The sequence below is a fragment of the Triturus cristatus genome, chromosome 1_2 (assembly GCF_964204655.1).
Source record: "Triturus cristatus chromosome 1_2, aTriCri1.1, whole genome shotgun sequence".
In the NCBI taxonomy this organism is placed as follows: domain Eukaryota; kingdom Metazoa; phylum Chordata; class Amphibia; order Caudata; family Salamandridae; genus Triturus; species Triturus cristatus.
The window spans coordinates 168,667,017-168,688,309 of NC_140580.1; positions in this window are offsets into that span (position 1 = coordinate 168,667,017).

Consider the following 21,293-nt stretch of genomic DNA (forward strand, 5'->3'; position numbering starts at 1 on the left):
GCAGGTAAGTGTGTAGGGGTGCCGCGTGGACTGCCAAAAAGTAATTAAAACAGGTAGAGTACCTCTCATGGCGCGCAGGTGCAGGTCCAAGGCTCGTCAGCCCGAGAGCTCAAGGGAGCCTTAATAAATCAAATCCAATAGGCCGCACCCTGCTCGTCACACCAGCAAGTTGCCCCAAGGAACTGTGGTCAATGTAGTGGCGACGGCGAGTACGCCTATGCCACGGCGTGTGTGAATAAGTATGTGTCCCATTAGCCATCCCTGGACACGTGTTTCGAGGTAGTTGCCTCTCGTCAGCAGGGAGCAGGTAAGTGTGTAGGGGTGCCGCGTGGACTGCCAAAAAGTAATTAAAACAGGTAGAGTACCTCTCATGGCGCGCAGGTGCAGGTCCAAGGCTCGTCAGCCCGATAGCTCAAGGGAGCCGTAATAAATCAAATCCAATAGGCCGCACCCTGCTCGTCACACCAGCAAGTTGCCCCAAGGAACTGTGGTCAATGTAGTGGCGACGGCGAGTACGCCTATGCCACGGTGTGTGTGAATAAGTATGTGTCGCATTAGCCATCCCTGGACACGTGTTTCGAGGTAGTTGCCTCTCGTCAGCAGGGAGCAGGTAAGTGTGTAGGGGTGCCGCGTGGACTGCCAAAAAGTAATTAAAACAGGTAGAGTACCTCTCATGGCGCGCAGGTGCAGGTCCAAGGCTCGTCAGCCGGATAGCTCAAGGGAGCCGTAATAAATCAAATCCAATAGGCCGCACCCTGCTCGTCACACCAGCAAGTTGCCCCAAGGAACTGTGGTCAATGTAGTGGTGACGGCGAGTACGCCTATGCCACGGTGTGTGTGAATAAGTATGTGTCGCATTAGCCATCCCTGGACACGTGTTTCGAGGTAGTTGACTCTCGTCTGCAGGGAGCAGGTAAGTGTGTAGGGGTGCCGCGTGGACTGCCAAAAAGTAATTAAAACAGGTAGAGTACCTCTCATGGCGCGCAGGTGCAGGTCCGAGGCTCGTCAGCCCGATAGCTCAAGGGAGCCATAATAAATCAAATCCAATAGGCCGCACCCTGCTCGTCACACCAGCAAGTTGCCCCAAGGATCTGTGGTCAATGTAGTGGCGACCGCGAGTACGCCTACGCCACGGTGTGTGTGAATAAGTATGTGTCGCGTTAGCCATCCCTGAACACGTGTTTCGAGGTAGTTGCCTCTCGTCAGCAGGGAGAAGGTAAGTGTGTAGGGGTGCCGCGTGGACTGCCAAAAAGTAATTAAAACAGGTAGAGTACCTCTCATGGCGCGCAGGTGCAGGTCCAAGGCTCGTCAGCCCGATACCTCAAGGGAGCCGTTATAAATCAAATCCAATAGGCCGCACCCTGCTCGTCACACCAGCAAGTTGCCCCAAGGAACTGTGTTCAATGTAGTGGCGACGGCGAGTACGCCTATGCCACGGTGTGTGTGAATAAGTATGTGTCGCATTAGCCATCCCTGGACACGTGTTTCGAGGTAGTTGCCTCTCGTCAGCAGGGAGCAGGTAAGTGTGTAGGGGTGCCGCGTGGACTGCCAAAAAGTAATTAAAACAGGTAGAGTACCTCTCATGGCGCGCAGGTGCAGGTCCAAGGCTCGTCAGCCGATAGCTCAAGGGAGCCGTAATAAATCAAATCCAATAGGCCGCACCCTGCTCGTCACACCAGCAAGTTGCCCCAAGGAACTGTGGTCAATGTAGTGGCGACGGCGAGTACGCCTATGCCACGGCGTGTGTGAATAAATATGTGTCCCATTAGCCATCCCTGGACACGTGTTTCGAGGTAGTTGCCTCTCATCAGCAGGGAGCAGGTAAGTGTGTAGGGGTGCCGCGTGGACTGCCAAAAAGTAATTAAAACAGGTAGAGTACCTCTCATGGCGCGCAGGTGCAGGTCCAAGGCTCGTCAGCCCGATAGCTCAAGGGAGCTGTAATAAATCAAATCCAATAGGCCGCACCCTGCTCGTCACACCAGCAAGTTGCCCCAAGGAACTGTGGTCAATGTAGTGGCGACGGCGAGTACGCCTATGCCACGGTGTGTGTGAATAAGTATGCGTCGCATTAGCCATCCCTGGACACGTGTTTCGAGGTAGTTGCCTCTCGTCAGCAGGGAGCAGGTAAGTGTGTAGGGGTGCCGCGTGGACTGCCAAAAAGTAATTAAAACAGGTAGAGTACCTCTCATGGCGCGCAGGTGCAGGTCCAAGGCTCGTCAGCCCGATAGCTCAAGGGAGCCGTAATAAATCAAATCCAATAGGCCGCACCCTGCTCGTCACACCAGCAAGTTGCCCCAAGGAACTGTGTTCAATGTAGTGGCGACGGCGAGTACGCCTATGCCACGGTGTGTGTGAATAAGTATGTGTCGCAATAGCCATCCCTGGACACGTGTTTCGAGGTAGTTGCCTCTCGTCAGCAGGGAGCAGGTAAGTGTGTAGGGGTGCCGCGTGGACTGCCAAAAAGTAATTAAAACAGGTAGAGTACCTCTCATGGCGCACAGGTGCAGGTCCAAGGCTCGTCAGCCCGATAGCTCAAGGGAGCCGTAATAAATCAAATCCAACAGGCCGCACCCTGCTCGTCACACCAGCAAGTTGCCCCAAGGAACTGTGGTCAATGTAGTGGCGACGGTGAGTACGCCTATGCCACTGTGTGTGTGAATAAGTATGTGTCACATTAGCCATCCCTGGACACGTGTTTCGAGGTAGTTGCCTCTCGTCAGCAGGGAGCAGGTAAGTGTGTAGGGGTGCTGCGTGGACTGCCAAAAAGTAATTAAAACAGGTAGAGTACCTCTCATGGCGCGCAGGTGCAGGTCCAAGGCTCGTCAGCCCGATAGCTCAAGGGAGCCGTAATAAATCAAATCCAATAGGCCACACCCTGCTCGTCACACCAGCAAGTTGCCCCAAGGAACTGTGGTCAATGTAGGGGCGACGGCGAGTACGCCTATGCCACGGTGTGTGTGAATAAGTATGTGTCGCATTAGCCATCCCTGGACACGTGTTTCGAGGTAGTTGCCTCTCGTCAGCAGGGAGCAGGTAAGTGTGTAGGGGTGCCGCGTGGACTGCCAAAAAGTAATTAAAACAGGTAGAGTACCTCTCATGGCGCGCAGGTGCAGGTCCAAGGCTCGTCAGCCCGATAGCACAAGGGAGCCGTAATAAATCAAATCCAATAGGCCGCACCCTGCTCGTCACACCAGCAAGTTGCCCCAAGGAACTGTGGTCAATGTAGTGGCGACGGTGAGTACGCCTATGCCACGGTGTGTGTGAATAAGTATGTGTCGCATTAGCCATCCCTGGACACGTGTTTCGAGGTAGTTGCCTCTCGTCAGCAGGGAGCAGGTAAGTGTGTAGGGGTGCTGCGTGGACTGCCAAAAAGTAATTAAAACAGGTAGAGTACCTCTCATGGCGCGCAGGTGCAGGTCCAAGGCTCGTCAGCCCGATAGCTCAAGGGAGCCGTAATAAATCAAATCCAAAAGGCCGCACCCTGCTCGTCACACCAGCAAGTTGCCCCAAGGAACTGTGGTCAATGTAGTGGCGACAGCGAGTATGCCTATGCCACGGTGTGTGTGAATAAGTATGTGTCGCATTAGCCATCCCTGGACACGTGTTTCGAGGTAGTTGCCTCTCGTCAGCAGGGAGCAGGTAAGTGTGTAGGGGTGCCGCGTGGACTGCCAAAAAGTAATTAAAACAGGTAGAGTACCTCTCATGGCGCGCAGGTGCAGGTCCAAGGCTCGTCAGCCCGATAGCACAAGGGAGCCGTAATAAATCAAATCCAATAGGCCGCACCCTGCTCGTCACACCAGCAAGTTGCCCCAAGGAACTGTGGTCAATGTAGTGGCGACGGTGAGTACGCCTATGCCACGGTGTGTGTGAATAAGTATGTGTCGCATTAGCCATCCCTGGACACGTGTTTCGAGGTAGTTGCCTCTCGTCAGCAGGGAGCAGGTAAGTGTGTAGGGGTGCTGCGTGGACTGCCAAAAAGTAATTAAAACAGGTAGAGTACCTCTCATGGCGCGCAGGTGCAGGTCCAAGGCTCGTCAGCCCGATAGCTCAAGGGAGCCGTAATAAATCAAATCCAAAAGGCCGCACCCTGCTCGTCACACCAGCAAGTTGCCCCAAGGAACTGTGGTCAATGTAGTGGCGACGGCGAGTATGCCTATGCCACGGTGTGTGTGAATAAGTATGTGTCGCATTAGCCATCCCTGGACACGTGTTTCGAGGTAGTTGCCTCTCGTCAGCAGGGAGCAGGTAAGTGTGTAGGGGTGCCGCGTGGACTGCCAAAAAGTAATTAAAACAGGTAGAGTACCTCTCATGGCGCGCATGTGCAGGTCCAAGGCTCGTCAGCCCGATAGCTCAAGGGAGCCGTAATAAATCAAATCCAATAGGCCGCACCCTGCTCGTCACAACAGCAAGTTGCCCCAAGGAACTGTGGTCAATGTAGTGGCGACGGCGAGTACGCCTATGCCACAGCGTGTGTGAATAAGTATGTGTCCCATTAGCCATCCCTGGACACGTGTTTCGAGGTAGTTGCCTCTCGTCAGCAGGGAGCAGGTAAGTGTGTAGGGGTGCCGCGTGGACTGCCAAAAAGTAATTAAAACAGGTAGAGTACCTCTCATGGCGCGCAGGTGCAGGTCCAAGGCTCGTCAGCCCGATAGCTCAAGGGAGCCGTAATAAATCAAATCCAATAGGCCGCACCCTGCTCGTCACACCAGCAAGTTGCCCCAAGGAACTGTGGTCAATGTAGTGGCGACGGCGAGTACGCCTATGCCACGGTGTGTGTGAATAAGTATGTGTCGCATTAGCCATCCCTGGACACGTGTTTCGAGGTAGTTGCCTCTCGTCTGCAGGGAGCAGGTAAGTGTGTAGGGGTGCCGCGTGGACTGCCAAAAAGTAATTAAAACAGGTAGAGTACCTCTCATGGCGCGCAGGTGCAGGTCCAAGGCTTGTCAGCCCGATAGCTCAAGGGAGCCATAATAAATCAAATCCAATAGGCCGCACCCTGCTCGTCACACCAGCAAGTTGCCCCAAGGATCTGTGGTCAATGTAGTGGCGACCGCGAGTACACCTACGCCACGGTGTGTGTGAATAAGTATGTGTCGCATTAGCCATCCCTGAACACGTGTTTCGAGGTAGTTGCCTCTCGTCAGCAGGGAGCAGGTAAGTGTGTAGGGGTGCTGCGTGGACTGCCAAAAAGTAATTAAAACAGGTAGAGTACCTCTCATGGCGCGCAGGTGCAGGTCCAAGGCTCGTCAGCCCGATAGCTCAAGGGAGCCGTAATAAATCAAATCCAATAGGCCGCACCCTGCTCGTCACACCAGCAAGTTGCCCCAAGGTACTGTGTTCAATGTAGTGGCGACGGCGAGTACGCCTATGCCACGGTGTGTGTGAATAAGTATGTGTCGCATTAGCCATCCCTGGACACGTGTTTCGAGGTAGTTGCCTCTCGTCAGCAGGGAGCAGGTAAGTGTGTACGGGTGCCGCGTGGAGTGACAAAAAGTAATTAAAACTGGTAGAGTACCTCTCATGGCGCGCAGGTGCAGGTCCAAGGCTCGTCAGCCCGATAGCTCAAGGGAGCCGTAATAAATCAAATCCAATAGGCCGCACCCTGCTCGTCACACCAGCAAGTTGCCCCAAGGAACTGTGGTCAATGTAGTGGCGACGGCGAGTACGCCTATGCCACGGTGTGTGTGAATAAGTATGTGTCGCATTAGCCATCCCTGGACACGTGTTTCGAGGTAGTTGCCTCTCGTCAGCAGGTAGCAGGTAAGTGTGTAGGGGTGCCGCGTGGACTGCCAAAAAGTAATTAAAACAGGTAGAGTACCTCTCATGGCGCGCAGGTGCAGGTCCAAGGCTCGTCAGCCCGATAGCTCAAGGGAGCCGTAATAAATCAAATCCAATAGGCCGCACCCTGCTCGTCACACCAGCAAGTTGCCCCAAGGAACTGTGGTCAATGTAGTGGCGACGGCGAGTACGCCTATGCCACGGCGTGTGTGAATAAGTATGTGTCCCATTAGCCATCCCTGGACACGTGTTTCGAGGTAGTTGCCTCTCGTCAGCAGGGAGCAGGTAAGTGTGTAGGGGTGCCGAGTGGACTGCCAAAAAGTAATTAAAACAGGTAAAGTACCTCTCATGGCGCGCAGGTGCAGGTCCAAGGCTCGTCAGCCCGATAGCTCAAGGGAGCCGTAATAAATCAAATCCAATAGGCCGCACCCTGCTCGTCACACCAGCAAGTTGCCCCAAGGAACTGTGGTCAATGTAGTGGCGACGGCGAGTACGCCTATGCCACGGTGTGTGTGAATAAGCATGTGTCGCATTAGTCATCCCAGGACACGTGTTTCGAGGTAGTTGCCTCTCGTCAGCAGGGAGCAGGTAAGTGTGTAGGGGTGCCGCGTGGACTGCCAAAAAGTAATTAAAACAGGTAGAGTACCTCTCATGGCGCGCAGGTGCAGGTCCAAGGCTCGTCAGCCCGATAGCTCAAGGGAGCCGTAATAAATCAAATCCAATAGGCCGCACCCTGCTCGTCACACCAGCAAGTTGCCCCAAGGAACTGTGGTCAATGTAGTGGCGACGGCGAGTACGCCTATGCCACGGTGTGTGTGAATAAGTATGTGTCGCATTAGCCATCCCTGGACACGTGTTTCGAGGTAGTTGCCTCACGTATGCAGGGAGCAGGTAAGTGTGTAGGGGTGCCGCGTGGACTGCCAAAAAGTAATTAAAACAGGTAGAGTACCTCTCATGGCGCGCAGGTGCAGGTCCAAGGCTCGTCAGCCCGATAGCTCAAGGGAGCCATAATAAATCAAATCCAATAGGCCGCACCCTGCTCGTCACACCAGCAAGTTGCCCCAAGGATCTGTGGTCAATGTAGTGGCGAGCGCGAGTACGCCTACGCCACGGTGTGTGTGAATAAGTATGTGTCGCGTTAGCCATCCCTGAACACGTGTTTCGAGGTAGTTGCCGCTCGTCAGCAGGGAGCAGGTAAGTGTGTAGGGGTGCCGCGTGGACTGCCAAAAAGTAATTAAAACAGGTAGAGTACCTCTCATGGCGCGCAGGTGCAGGTCCAAGGCTCGTCAGCCCGATAGCTCAAGGGAGCCGTAATAAATCAAATCCAATAGGCCGCACCCTGCTCGTCACACCAGCAAGTTGCCCCAAGGAACTGTGTTCAATGTAGTGGCGACGGCGAGTACGCCTATGCCACGGTGTGTGTGAATAAGTATGTGTCGCATTAGCCATCCCTGGACACGTGTTTCGAGGTAGTTGCCTCTCGTCAGCAGGGAGCAGGTAAGTGTGTAGGGGTGCCGCGTGGACTGCCAAAAAGTAATTAAAACAGGTAGAGTACCTCTCATGGCGCGCAGGTGCAGGTCCAAGGCTCGTCAGCCCCATAGCTCAAGGGAGCCGTAATAAATCAAATCCAATAGGCCGCACCCTGCTCGTCACACCAGCAAGTTGCCCCAAGGAACTGTGGTCAATGTAGTGGCGACGGCGAGTACGCCTATGCCACGGTGTGTGTGAATAAGTATGTGTCGCATTAGCCATCCCTGGACACGTGTTTCGAGGTAGTTGCCTCTCGTCAGCAGGGAGCAGGTAAGTGTGTACGGGTGCCGCGTGGACTGCCAAAAAGTAATTAAAACAGGTAGAGTACCTCTCATGGCGCGCAGGTGCAGGTCCAAGGCTCGTCAGCCCAATAGCTCAAGGGAGCTGTAATAAATCAAATCCAATAGGCCGCACCCTGCTCGTCACACCAGCAAGTTGCCCCAAGGAACTGTGGTCAATGTAGTGGCGACGGCGAGTACGCCTATGCCACGGTGTGTGTGTGAATAAGTATGTGTCGCATTAGCCATCCCTGGACACGTGTTTCGAGGTAGTTGCCTCTCGTCAGCAGGGAGCAGGTAAGTGTGTAGGGGTGCCGCGTGGACTGCCAAAAAGTAATTAAAACAGGTAGAGTACCTCTCATGGCGCGCAGGTGCAGGTCCAAGGCTCGTCAGCCCGATAGCTCAAGGGAGCCGTAATAAATCAAATCCAAAAGGCCGCACCCTGCTCGTCACACCAGCAAGTTGCCCCAAGGAACTGTGGTCAATGTAGTGGCGACGGCGAGTATGCCTATGCCACGGTGTGTGTGAATAAGTATGTGTCGCATTAGCCATCCCTGGACACGTGTTTCGAGGTAGTTGCCTCTCGTCAGCCGGGAGCAGGTAAGTGTGTAGGGGTGCCGCGTGGACTGCCAAAAAGTAATTAAAACAGGTAGAGTACCTCTCATGGCGCGCATGTGCAGGTCCAAGGCTCGTCAGCCCGATAGCTCAAGGGAGCCGTAATAAATCAAATCCAATAGGCCGCACCCTGCTCGTCACAACAGCAAGTTGCCCCAAGGAACTGTGGTCAATGTAGTGGCGACGGCGAGTACGCCTATGCCACAGCGTGTGTGAATAAGTATGTGTCCCATTAGCCATCCCTGGACACGTGTTTCGAGGTAGTTGCCTCTCGTCAGCAGGGAGCAGGTAAGTGTGTAGGGGTGCCGCGTGGACTGCCAAAAAGTAATTAAAACAGGTAGAGTACCTCTCATGGCGCGCAGGTGCAGGTCCAAGGCTCGTCAGCCCGATAGCTCAAGGGAGCCGTAATAAATCAAATCCAATAGGCCGCACCCTGCTCGTCACACCAGCAAGTTGCCCCAAGGAACTGTGGTCAATGTAGTGGCGACGGCGAGTACGCCTATGCCACGGTGTGTGTGAATAAGTATGTGTCGCATTAGCCATCCCTGGACACGTGTTTCGAGGTAGTTGCCTCTCGTCTGCAGGGAGCAGGTAAGTGTGTAGGGGTGCCGCGTGGACTGCCAAAAAGTAATTAAAACAGGTAGAGTACCTCTCATGGCGCGCAGGTGCAGGTCCAAGGCTTGTCAGCCCGATAGCTCAAGGGAGCCATAATAAATCAAATCCAATAGGCCGCACCCTGCTCGTCACACCAGCAAGTTGCCCCAAGGATCTGTGGTCAATGTAGTGGCGACCGCGAGTACACCTACGCCACGGTGTGTGTGAATAAGTATGTGTCGCATTAGCCATCCCTGAACACGTGTTTCGAGGTAGTTGCCTCTCGTCAGCAGGGAGCAGGTAAGTGTGTAGGGGTGCTGCGTGGACTGCCAAAAAGTAATTAAAACAGGTAGAGTACCTCTCATGGCGCGCAGGTGCAGGTCCAAGGCTCGTCAGCCCGATAGCTCAAGGGAGCCGTAATAAATCAAATCCAATAGGCCGCACCCTGCTCGTCACACCAGCAAGTTGCCCCAAGGAACTGTGTTCAATGTAGTGGCGACGGCGAGTACGCCTATGCCACGGTGTGTGTGAATAAGTATGTGTCGCATTAGCCATCCCTGGACACGTGTTTCGAGGTAGTTGCCTCTCGTCAGCAGGGAGCAGGTAAGTGTGTACGGGTGCCGCGTGGAGTGACAAAAAGTAATTAAAACTGGTAGAGTACCTCTCATGGCGCGCAGGTGCAGGTCCAAGGCTCGTCAGCCCGATAGCTCAAGGGAGCCGTAATAAATCAAATCCAATAGGCCGCACCCTGCTCGTCACACCAGCAAGTTGCCCCAAGGAACTGTGGTCAATGTAGTGGCGACGGCGAGTACGCCTATGCCACGGTGAGTGTGAATAAGTATGTGTCGCATTAGCCATCCCTGGACACGTGTTTCGAGGTAGTTGCCTCTCGTCAGCAGGTAGCAGGTAAGTGTGTAGGGGTGCCGCGTGGACTGCCAAAAAGTAATTAAAACAGGTAGAGTACCTCTCATGGCGCGCAGGTGCAGGTCCAAGGCTCGTCAGCCCGATAGCTCAAGGGAGCCGTAATAAATCAAATCCAATAGGCCGCACCCTGCTCGTCACACCAGCAAGTTGCCCCAAGGAACTGTGGTCAATGTAGTGGCGACGGCGAGTACGCCTATGCCACGGCGTGTGTGAATAAGTATGTGTCCCATTAGCCATCCCTGGACACGTGTTTCGAGGTAGTTGCCTCTCGTCAGCAGGGAGCAGGTAAGTGTGTAGGGGTGCCGCGTGGACTGCCAAAAAGTAATTAAAACAGGTAAAGTACCTCTCATGGCGCGCAGGTGCAGGTCCAAGGCTCGTCAGCCCGATAGCTCAAGGGAGCCGTAATAAATCAAATCCAATAGGCCGCACCCTGCTCGTCACACCAGCAAGTTGCCCCAAGGAACTGTGGTCAATGTAGTGGCGACGGCGAGTACGCCTATGCCACGGTGTGTGTGAATAAGCATGTGTCGCATTAGTCATCCCAGGACACGTGTTTCGAGGTAGTTGCCTCTCGTCAGCAGGGAGCAGGTAAGTGTGTAGGGGTGCCGCGTGGACTGCCAAAAAGTAATTAAAACAGGTAGAGTACCTCTCATGGCGCGCAGGTGCAGGTCCAAGGCTCGTCAGCCCGATAGCTCAAGGGAGCCGTAATAAATCAAATCCAATAGGCCGCACCCTGCTCGTCACACCAGCAAGTTGCCCCAAGGAACTGTGGTCAATGTAGTGGCGACGGCGAGTACGCCTATGCCACGGTGTGTGTGAATAAGTATGTGTCGCATTAGCCATCCCTGGACACGTGTTTCGAGGTAGTTGCCTCACGTATGCAGGGAGCAGGTAAGTGTGTAGGGGTGCCGCGTGGACTGCCAAAAAGTAATTAAAACAGGTAGAGTACCTCTCATGGCGCGCAGGTGCAGGTCCAAGGCTCGTCAGCCCGATAGCTCAAGGGAGCCATAATAAATCAAATCCAATAGGCCGCGCCCTGCTCGTCACACCAGCAAGTTGCCCCAAGGATCTGTGGTCAATGTAGTGGCGAGCGCGAGTACGCCTACGCCACGGTGTGTGTGAATAAGTATGTGTCGCGTTAGCCATCCCTGAACACGTGTTTCGAGGTAGTTGCCGCTCGTCAGCAGGGAGCAGGTAAGTGTGTAGGGGTGCCGCGTGGACTGCCAAAAAGTAATTAAAACAGGTAGAGTACCTCTCATGGCGCGCAGGTGCAGGTCCAAGGCTCGTCAGCCCGATAGCTCAAGGGAGCCGTAATAAATCAAATCCAATAGGCCGCACCCTGCTCGTCACACCAGCAAGTTGCCCCAAGGAACTGTGTTCAATGTAGTGGCGACGGCGAGTACGCCTATGCCACGGTGTGTGTGAATAAGTATGTGTCGCATTAGCCATCCCTGGACACGTGTTTCGAGGTAGTTGCCTCTCGTCAGCAGGGAGCAGGTAAGTGTGTAGGGGTGCCGCGTGGACTGCCAAAAAGTAATTAAAACAGGTAGAGTACCTCTCATGGCGCGCAGGTGCAGGTCCAAGGCTCGTCAGCCCCATAGCTCAAGGGAGCCGTAATAAATCAAATCCAATAGGCCGCACCCTGCTCGTCACACCAGCAAGTTGCCCCAAGGAACTGTGGTCAATGTAGTGGCGACGGCGAGTACGCCTATGCCACGGTGTGTGTGAATAAGTATGTGTCGCATTAGCCATCCCTGGACACGTGTTTCGAGGTAGTTGCCTCTCGTCAGCAGGGAGCAGGTAAGTGTGTAGGGGTGCTGCGTGGACTGCCAAAAAGTAATTAAAACAGGTAGAGTACCTCTCATGGCGCGCAGGTGCAGGTCCAAGGCTCGTCAGCCCAATAGCTCAAGGGAGCTGTAATAAATCAAATCCAATAGGCCGCACCCTGCTCGTCACACCAGCAAGTTGCCCCAAGGAACTGTGGTCAATGTAGTGGCGACGGCGAGTACGCCTATGCCACGGTGTGTGTGTGAATAAGTATGTGTCGCATTAGCCATCCCTGGACACGTGTTTCGAGGTAGTTGCCTCTCGTCAGCAGGGAGCAGGTAAGTGTGTAGGGGTGCCGCGTGGACTGCCAAAAAGTAATTAAAACAGGTAGAGTACCTCTCATGGCGCGCAGGTGCAGGTCCAAGGCTCGTCAGCCCGATAGCTCAAGGGAGCCGTAATAAATCAAATCCAATAGGCCGCACCCTGCTCGTCACACCAGCAAGTTGCCCCAAGGAACTGTGGTCAATGTAGTGGCGACGGCGAGTACGCCTATGCCACGGTGTGTGTGAATAAGTATGTGTCGCATTAGCCATCCCTGGACACGTGTTTCGAGGTAGTTGCCTCTCGTCAGCAGGGAGCAGGTAAGTGTGTAGGGGTGCCGCGTGGACTGCCAAAAAGTAATTAAAACAGGTAGAGTACCTCTCATGGCGCGCAGGTGCAGGTCCAAGGCTCGTCAGCCCGATAGCTCAAGGGAGCCGTAATAAATCAAATCCAATAGGCCGCACCCTGCTCGTCACACCAGCAAGTAGCCCCAAGGAACTGTGGTCAATGTAGTGGCGACGGCGAGTACGCCTATGCCACGGTGTGTGTGAATAAGTATGTGTCGCATTAGCCATCCCTGGACACGTGTTTCGAGGTAGTTGCCTCTCATCAGCAGGGAGCAGGTAAGTGTGTAGGGGTGCCGCGTGGACTGCCAAAAAGTAATTAAAACAGGTAGAGTACCTCTCATGGCGCGCAGGTGCAGGTCCAAGGCTCGTCAGCCCGATAGCTCAAGGGAGCCGTAATAAATCAAATCCAATAGGCCGCACCCTGCTCGTCACACCAGCAAGTTGCCCCAAGGAACTGTGGTCAATGTAGTGGCGACGGTGAGTACGCCTATGCCACGGTGTGTGTGAATAAGTATGTGTCGCATTAGCCCTCCCTGGACACGTGTTTCGAGGTAGTTGCCTCTCGTCAGCAGGGAGCAGGTAAGTGTGTAGGGGTGCTGCGTGGACTGCCAAAAAGTAATTAAAACAGGTAGAGTACCTCTCATGGCGCGCAGGTGCAGGTCCAAGGCTCGTCAGCCCGATAGCTCAAGGGAGCCGTAATAAATCAAATCCAATAGGCCGCACCCTGCTCGTCACACCAGCAAGTTGCCCCAAGGAACTGTGGTCAATGTAGTGGTGACGGCGAGTACGCCTATGCCACGGTGTGTGTGAATAAGTATGTGTCGCATTAGCCATCCCTGGACACGTGTTTCGAGGTAGTTGCCTCTCATCAGCAGGGAGCAGGTAAGTGTGAAGGGGTGCCGCGTGGACTGCCAAAAAGTAATTAAAACAGGTAGAGTACCTCTCATGGCGCGCAGGTGCAGGTCCAAGGCTCGTCAGCCCGATAGCTCAATGGAGCCGTAATAAATCAAATCCAATAGGCCGCACCCTGCTCGTCACACCAGCAAGTTGCCCCAAGGAACTGTGGTCAATGTAGTGGCGACGGGATGGCTAATGCATACACATACTTTTCTACATACATCGTGGCATAGGCGTACTCGCCGTCGCCACTACATCTACCACAGTTCCTTGGGGCAACTTGCTGGTGTGACGAGCAGAGTGCGACCAACTTTTGAATCATTTATTACGGCTCCCTTGAGCCAACGGGCTGACGAGCCTTGGACCTGCACCTGCGAGCCATGAGAGGTACTTCACCTGTTTTAATTACATTTTGGCAGTCCACGCGGCACCCCTTTACACTGACCTGCTCCCTGCTGACGAGAGGCAACTACCTCGAAACACGTGTCCAGGGATGGCTAATGCATACAAATACTTTTCTACATACATCGTGGCATAGGCGTACTCGCCGTCGCCACTACATCTACCACAGTTCCTTGGGGCAACTTGCTGGTGTAACGAGCAGAGTGCGACCAACTTTTGAAAAACTTTGCGACTAGTATGGCGAGGAAGACAATACTCGGAGTAATGAAGATTACCAGTAAGTAACCAGGACATTGCTCCCCATACAAGCACATGACTATGTACAGCAGTAGTAAGCCCATGGGAGACTTCTACAGCTGACGCTCCCTCTCTGAGACTTATGGTCTGACCTCGCTCTCTAGATACAATTACGCTGGCTAAATTCATGTAATCTTTTCGGGACCTCATCGTCTTTGACCTCCTATACTTGTTTGTCATCCAGGACAAATATTGGTTGGATCTTAGCATATCATCTCTTTACTTCACATTTATGCACCACTCTCTCCAATATTTTTTGCAGGTATACCCTGGAAGTGCATCAGCATTGCCCAATGGCGCTAAAAGGAAACTCCCTCAACCACACCAGAAGTTACTTACTTATAAAGGGCCGCGTAAATTGGCCTACCTGCACTTGTAACCACCTCTTTGGCTTATTTGCACATGCTTTCTTTTTTCTTTCCTATTTTTTGTGCACCACAATAGATGTTCTCCCACCACCTTACTCGATCAAACGTTCTCATCTTTCTCAGTTTGAGTATCACAATAGAGCGGTCAGGTGTCTTGCTTTCTCATCAACCTATAGGAAATTTGTGAGGCAACTTTTTGACAACACCAATTTAATCTAGTTGGAGCATAACCATTGGTTACTTTCATTTATAAATGTATAGATTAGATAGATGGTTGCATATTATATAATTAATCTTAACAACTGGGTGGCTTGATTCCTTTTTCGAAGCACCAATAATACTTCACCTGAATTTACCTCTGTGTGCTCATCTTCCCACTATACACGCATTACACAGAGCTCCTTCACTTCGCTTCTCTTTATGTATAAAGTCTAAGTTTGAAATGCATCACATTTTGTGATGCACCTCGTAATCAAGATATAATCACAGCATGTCGTGTAGGAATTATAGGTATTCCCTCAGAATCTAAGTGTATCTGTATATACATTTGATGCCTATACAATGTTATACAGCCTTTAAAAAAAAGCCCCAGGCCTGCGTGCCATGAGGGGGCAAAGCACCTATTACCTGTGACACCGGTATAGGAAAGTAACACAAATTAAAACACTTAAAGAATACAGATGTTCATTTGCAATTATTGACTATATAATGTTTTTATATAATTGATGGAATGATCTCCTCAACTGACAAGCACAACGCGCTAAATATGGTAGGTAATGAGTGATCGCACATTCCCATGCAAACCTTCCACAGTAACTGTGCTCCCCTTGCTGCCATTCCAAAGCTCCTGCTCCAGGATCTGACACATAGTCCTCCTGGCTTCTGGAGTCTCTACCATTGGAGGCAGACCTTCGTACTTTGTTGCCAGACTGAATCCTAGCTGTCTGGGGTTTAGTTTACGACCTCTCCACTTCCATACCCTGCTATACCATTCTATTGACACACAAGACATTGTAACCTGTTGCACACATGTATACCTAAATTATATGTACCTTGCTTTGTAGGATTCAAGAGTCATCAGTCAGTCCATTGCAGACCGAGTGTCCCTGCCACACACCTTCCACCAGCCTGTGCTCCAAAGATCAGTGGGACGATACGAGTATAGAGTGTTTCTTGTCTCTCCATCCCCCTTACCCCTATTCCCCTGTACAGTCACCTCAGATGCTGGAGTTAAATACAGATTGTATTTGACTGAAAGCAGAAGAAGTGGTATTAGCATCAAAGTCTCTGGCCTGAATTCCTTTAAAATCCTGACAGAAAAAAATAATAAACATTAATGCTTGTCTGAACATAATCGAATAATCTAAAGAGTTTTCCAGTCAAAAAGATAGACTAAGATTTTAAAACAGTTTTTCAGCAGTGCTCACGTTATCAATTAAACGTATTGACATATTTTGATCTGTGTCGGCATTAGTTCATCTTCCCTTTTGTTCTCGCCTATCTCCACTTTACTCCCTTGTCTTCGTCTAGCTGATCCTCCTTCGAGGTTGTTTTACCTCTTCTTTTTACCCACTCCATTTTCTGATCCAAACTCTTCCCTAATCTTAAAAATTGAAACTCTTCTTTAAGAGTCTCGTTTCTTATCCTTTGTGTTTGCTGAACACCCCTCATTAGTAACAGTCTCAGCACTCAAGCCCATCCCACTAAGGGCTCCTGTCTTAATTTATTTTGCTCCATGCGTCTCCCTTTTTGAAGATGGTAACATTTGTGTGCAAATGTTTATACGTGGCGAAGTTTATAGTTACATTTACCGCTGAAGCATTTCATATCTTTCTCAAACTGTTAGTATTTTTCTATGTTTACTCGGCCTTGTGAGTTGATATTTTACGTGGTGTATTTACAACATGGAGATCAACGTAAACAAGGCTTTTTGTGAGATAAAATCCGTAATCTCTATGGATTGCTTGCTGTAACTCATAGACTGCAAATATAGCAGCTCTCTTGGAGTGCCAGTGCTTGTTTTGGGGAATTATGAGCAGGATGGACGTGGATGTTCTCAGCATTACCCGTCCCCCATGTATCCATTAAAGTTTGGCACCACACTTGTCATCACTACAGTGTTGGAGTTAATTGGCAATCTACCGAGACTTGCAATCTAGTTATGTTGGAATGCCACCTCATCCCTGTGAGTAGACTGGCCCAACGGTTGAAAATTGCCCCAGTGTAGGTTGGAGTAACAAGCCCTCTCAGGAAAGTCCGCCATGGGGCTCGTCATACATATATTTACTGGAGGAGTAGAGTGTCTATATTTCTTGCGATGCGCAGGCTTGTCAAACTGACTCCTCAAGACCTGTCAGCTCACGCTTTCCACCATGAGGACAGATATGGACAAGAAACACGAAGGATCTCCATGTGAACTAATTCATTTGGATTGTAACATGGTAAGATAATGATCTCCAGAGGTCTTGAAGCCATATGCCAAAAGCAGAGATGGTAAAATGATGGGAAAGCACATTGTTGCAAAAAGGACATTGGACTGTGTGATGGGGCACAAGTTGACAATTCATTCATTATAAATAAACAAGAAGGTTAACTATTTACAAAATCTACAAAAACAAATATTCAATCCAACGCCATGTATGGTAAAAAAATGGAAAAAAACATCATTTGTTTCGATTCCTCAATGGAATCGAGACCACTAGTTTTTGAGTTCCGTTCGTCCATTTTGTAAATAGATTTTGTATAGAATTCACCTTATTGTGTATGTACATATTTTTCTCCATTGTTACTCGTTCCCATCATTCATTCCTTACCCATGCATTCACCTTTTCATAGTTTTGTAATTGCTACTGGGGTTGTTTTGCGAGTGTTTACCGTTGCCATAAAACAGATCGCCCGGTCCCAGCCGTATTCTGTGCTAGCCACTCACGCTTTTCTTTGTTGCATAGGCCATGTTGGTTGATGCCGTACTCCGTTCTCAATCTTCCTTCAAGCTTCCTATGGATTTTTAGATACAATCATTTAGTAGCACATCCTCATGTAAGTTGCATTTGTATGCCACTTTTTCATATTGAATTACCAGTTTCTGATGGCAACATATTTATTACATCATTATTTTCAAAGATGTCAAATCTCTTTACATCTGATAGTATGACATGCTCTCATACTCCTTCTGCACATTGAAGCTTCTCTGTATCTAGTTTCTCTAAGGTTTTTTTTAACCTACTTCAGCTAATCGGAAATAGCTTTTTTGTAATACTCTACTAACGACAGCAAGTACCACAAACAGCCCTTTGTTTTATAAGCCATTTTTTTAATATTCCAGGGACATAGCAATTGCACTACATGAAAGCCCCCTTTTTTATTTTTTATTTTGTATTTCAATCTTTAGTCAGTTCTGATGATGATATATACATTTATTCGTATGGATCGGAACTGCAAGATCATGATCATGAGCCTATCAGCTGTATTGGACTTACAACACATTTTGCACTGGTTTTCACCACTCCCCTCCAAACACCATTTATATACTCCTCTCCGAATGTGGCTTTAAACATGTTTTGTTAATTTATTCTGTGCGTATTTTCTTTACGATTTTCCGCTATCCGCTGCGTTATTTCTCACCTTTTTTTTACTTGTTGCTGATTTTTTTTAAAATGTAAGGATGATTCTTTTCCATGTAGTTTGCAGACGTTACTTCTTCTAATGTGCTGTGGAATACCTATGACCAGCCCTCAATGATTTTTTTCTTTCCTTTGAGAGGAACTATAATTGCACATTCTACCTCTATAAACTAAAGAATCAATGCAAATGCGAATTTTATCTATTTGGAAGACTCTTGATGTGGCATTGAAGGAGATGTAGAGGAGCAGATATACTAAGGACACACCTGCTACAAGTGGACAAAATACTACTCACTCTTCTACAAAACAAAGTCACACCATCACCAAAGTACATTCTCTAAACTGCCTACTAAAAAATGCTCGATCACTCTCTAAAAACTAGCATTACATCTGCAACCTTTTCAATGACACACAACCTGACTTACTCTTCATAACTGAATCATGGTTGGGAGATGATATGGCTCCAGTCTTTCATGAAGCTGTTCCTCTAGGCTATCAAACTATAACAGAAAATTGTATAGACAAAAGAGGAGGTGGCCTAGCTGTTGTGTTCAAGCAAACATTAAATATCAGTAAAGCTGAAGTCTCCATTCAAGGTAGTGAGGCCCTCTTCACCAGTTGCAACCATACACCATCTTCCTCCTGTAATTTCCTGCTCCTTTACAGACCTCTACCAGGAAATACAACATTCCCAGACTCACTTCTAGACAGTTTCAAACCTTATACACTGCACTCCAACCCATGCATTCTGGGTGACTTAAACATTTGGTTTGACAGACCCAATATGCCCCATCCTAAAACATTTATCACTGGCCTAGATGCACTGAACCTACATAAGGTCGTCTACAAACACATACATCACTGGACACATCCTAGATGTAATTTTTGCAAATACAGAACTAATTATCTTTCAAACAATGACTCTCGTCACATGGTCAGACCCCCATTTGCTTATCGACTATGGAACAAAAAACATTTTGAACACTCAGAAATACAACTAACATCCAGCAGACCACTGTGCAAAATTTTGGCATCAGCACCTCGCACTTTACCAATGGACCCTGACTTCTGGCGGGCCGGGCACGCAGCACTTTACCCCCGCTCCATCGAGTACGTAATACGAACTCAGAGCCAATCCCGCAACGCGGGACGCGCTCGGGCTCAGCATGGGCGAAGACCGGGCCAAGATGGGCCAGTCTGAGCCCGTTCTAGACCGGAAGAGGCTAACAAACAAACACTTGGTGCACAATCACAGTCATGGAGAAGAGAAAAACGCAGAGTGCCAATGTCAAAAAGCATTCTCAGCCAGGGGGACAGACTTGTAAGACCTTATTAAGTTATTTAACGGGCCATGGGAGCCATTGAGCAGCAGATTATTACAGTATCAGAGTCACTCAACACGGGGAACCTGGGTGTGGAGGGAGATGCAGGAGAGGATAATATAGCTCAGGGGGGGCCTGATATACATACTGACGCTTCCAGGAGCCCATCAGGCATTAACGGTTGTGTCGTAGATATATCGGATCATATTTCAGGAAGTGACCAGGAGTACGATGCCCAACTACTGACTAAGCGTGCCAGAAACCCTGACCCCCTTCCCCTCACAACAAAGGTTACTGGATCACTGGTTAGGGAGACCAACATAAAAGCACGGACAAAAGCTGTCAATAAGGATAAGACCATGTCTACACAGAAAATAGTGGGTTGGGAAAAATCCTTAGCTAGCTTAAATGCACGCACAGAGAACGAGGTGGCAAAGATAAAATCTAAATTGGACACCTTCCTTAGAGAAACATGAATAATTTGATGTGCAGATTTGGAAAAATGGAAGAAGTTTTATCTAAATGTCTTGAAACCCCTATGAAATCTGGCGAGGAGCTAATAGTTGGTCATGTAAATAGTCAGGCCAGACTTAATAACACACAATGCCATATTAACAACCCAGCCCGTGACAGAAACAAAGACCCAACACAGGCATCACATATTTTAGGACAACAGGATACTAACGGGGAGGTATTATCCACTAAAACCCCCCCGGACCTTGACAAGCCGATGTATTCCTTAGTATCCAATGGCAATAATCCTACTAGTACCCGGATTCAGAACGAAGGGGAGCGGCAACAAATCAGTAAAAATGTAGTGGTACTAGCTAACATACCGAGTTTACAATCTGGTATGGTTGAACCATGGGAGACATTAAGGAATAAATCATTACATTGGTTAGGTGCTAGATCGGGCTTAATGGAGAGGTCATTTGAAGAATTTAGGATGGTTAGGAGAGTAAATTAGGTGGGTAGAAAACGGTATAACTTGGCAGGAGACTGCATGGTGTTGACATTTAAAACCCCGCAGCTGGTAAAAACGATTCTGAGCAGAGCAGGATACCACATCATTTCGGGGCAGGATGTTAACTTAGTCCCACTAGGCTACCTTTATCAACCACTGCAATTTAAAAATGTCACCCAATACAGGGAACTCCATACACCGAGTCATTTACCCCGGTTTAACGTCCCTACTTTTAATCACTACGAGACACTTACTATCCTCGAATTAGTCGATTGACCACGAATGGAGGAACCACCGAAGGCTGCAATATCCTTCAGCCTGGGTGCAATGACAGATGAAGGCACCCTGTCACCAAAATTGAATACGGCTAATATCCTCCCCAGGATGCAGTTAAATTAGTTTATGTAGATGTAGTGGTAGTCAACGGCCTAGCAACTGGTACCCAGGCTGCTTCTATTTTACCTCTCCCTTTACAAGCTAATTCTAGATCGACTTATATCGATAGGGGGAGAGGAAATGGTTGCGGTGAAGTAGGAAAGGATAAGTGTAAGTGTAAGTTCCTGTTTTGGAATATAGCGGGTTTAAAAGCTAAGGTGACCAACACAATATGGATGGAGTTTGTGAGTAAATTTGATATTTTCAGCCTGCAACAAACCTGGGCGGTGGATCCCATCCATATAAATGGATATAAAGCCTTCCATACCCCAGCAATACCAACCTCTCATGGTAGGGCAAAAGGGGGTCATCTCAAATTACTTGGATGTAAGGAAAATAGTACTAAATGCTAATGAACCAAACTACCAAATTATTAACCTTCACTTAGAACATGCTTTTTGTATAGTTATACTGAATTTTTTACAACAATGCTTCACCAATGTTGATTGAGGGCATCTTGAGAGCTATGAGAATATAAAAGGGCATTAAAAGTGAGAAAGGCCGCACTAAAAGTAGAAGCATGGTGCACTCTGTAAGAAGCCTCGGAAAATCGAGATTCAGCTGCTTTTTGGAAAGCAGTAAACGCACCCTTTTTGGCCGATAAGGATATAGCAACTGTCGAGATTGCTATTAACGAATCGGATTGGATATCACACTACTCAAAACTGTTTGACAAATCAGTAATAGACACCCAGGGCACCTTGCCAAACATGACTGACAGTATGTCTGATTGTGAACCCCTGTAACTAATACTTAATTTTACCCTTAGCGAGGTTATCACAGCAATAAATTCTAGTTTGGGTGGTAAAGCTCCAGGTCCGGAGGGTTTTC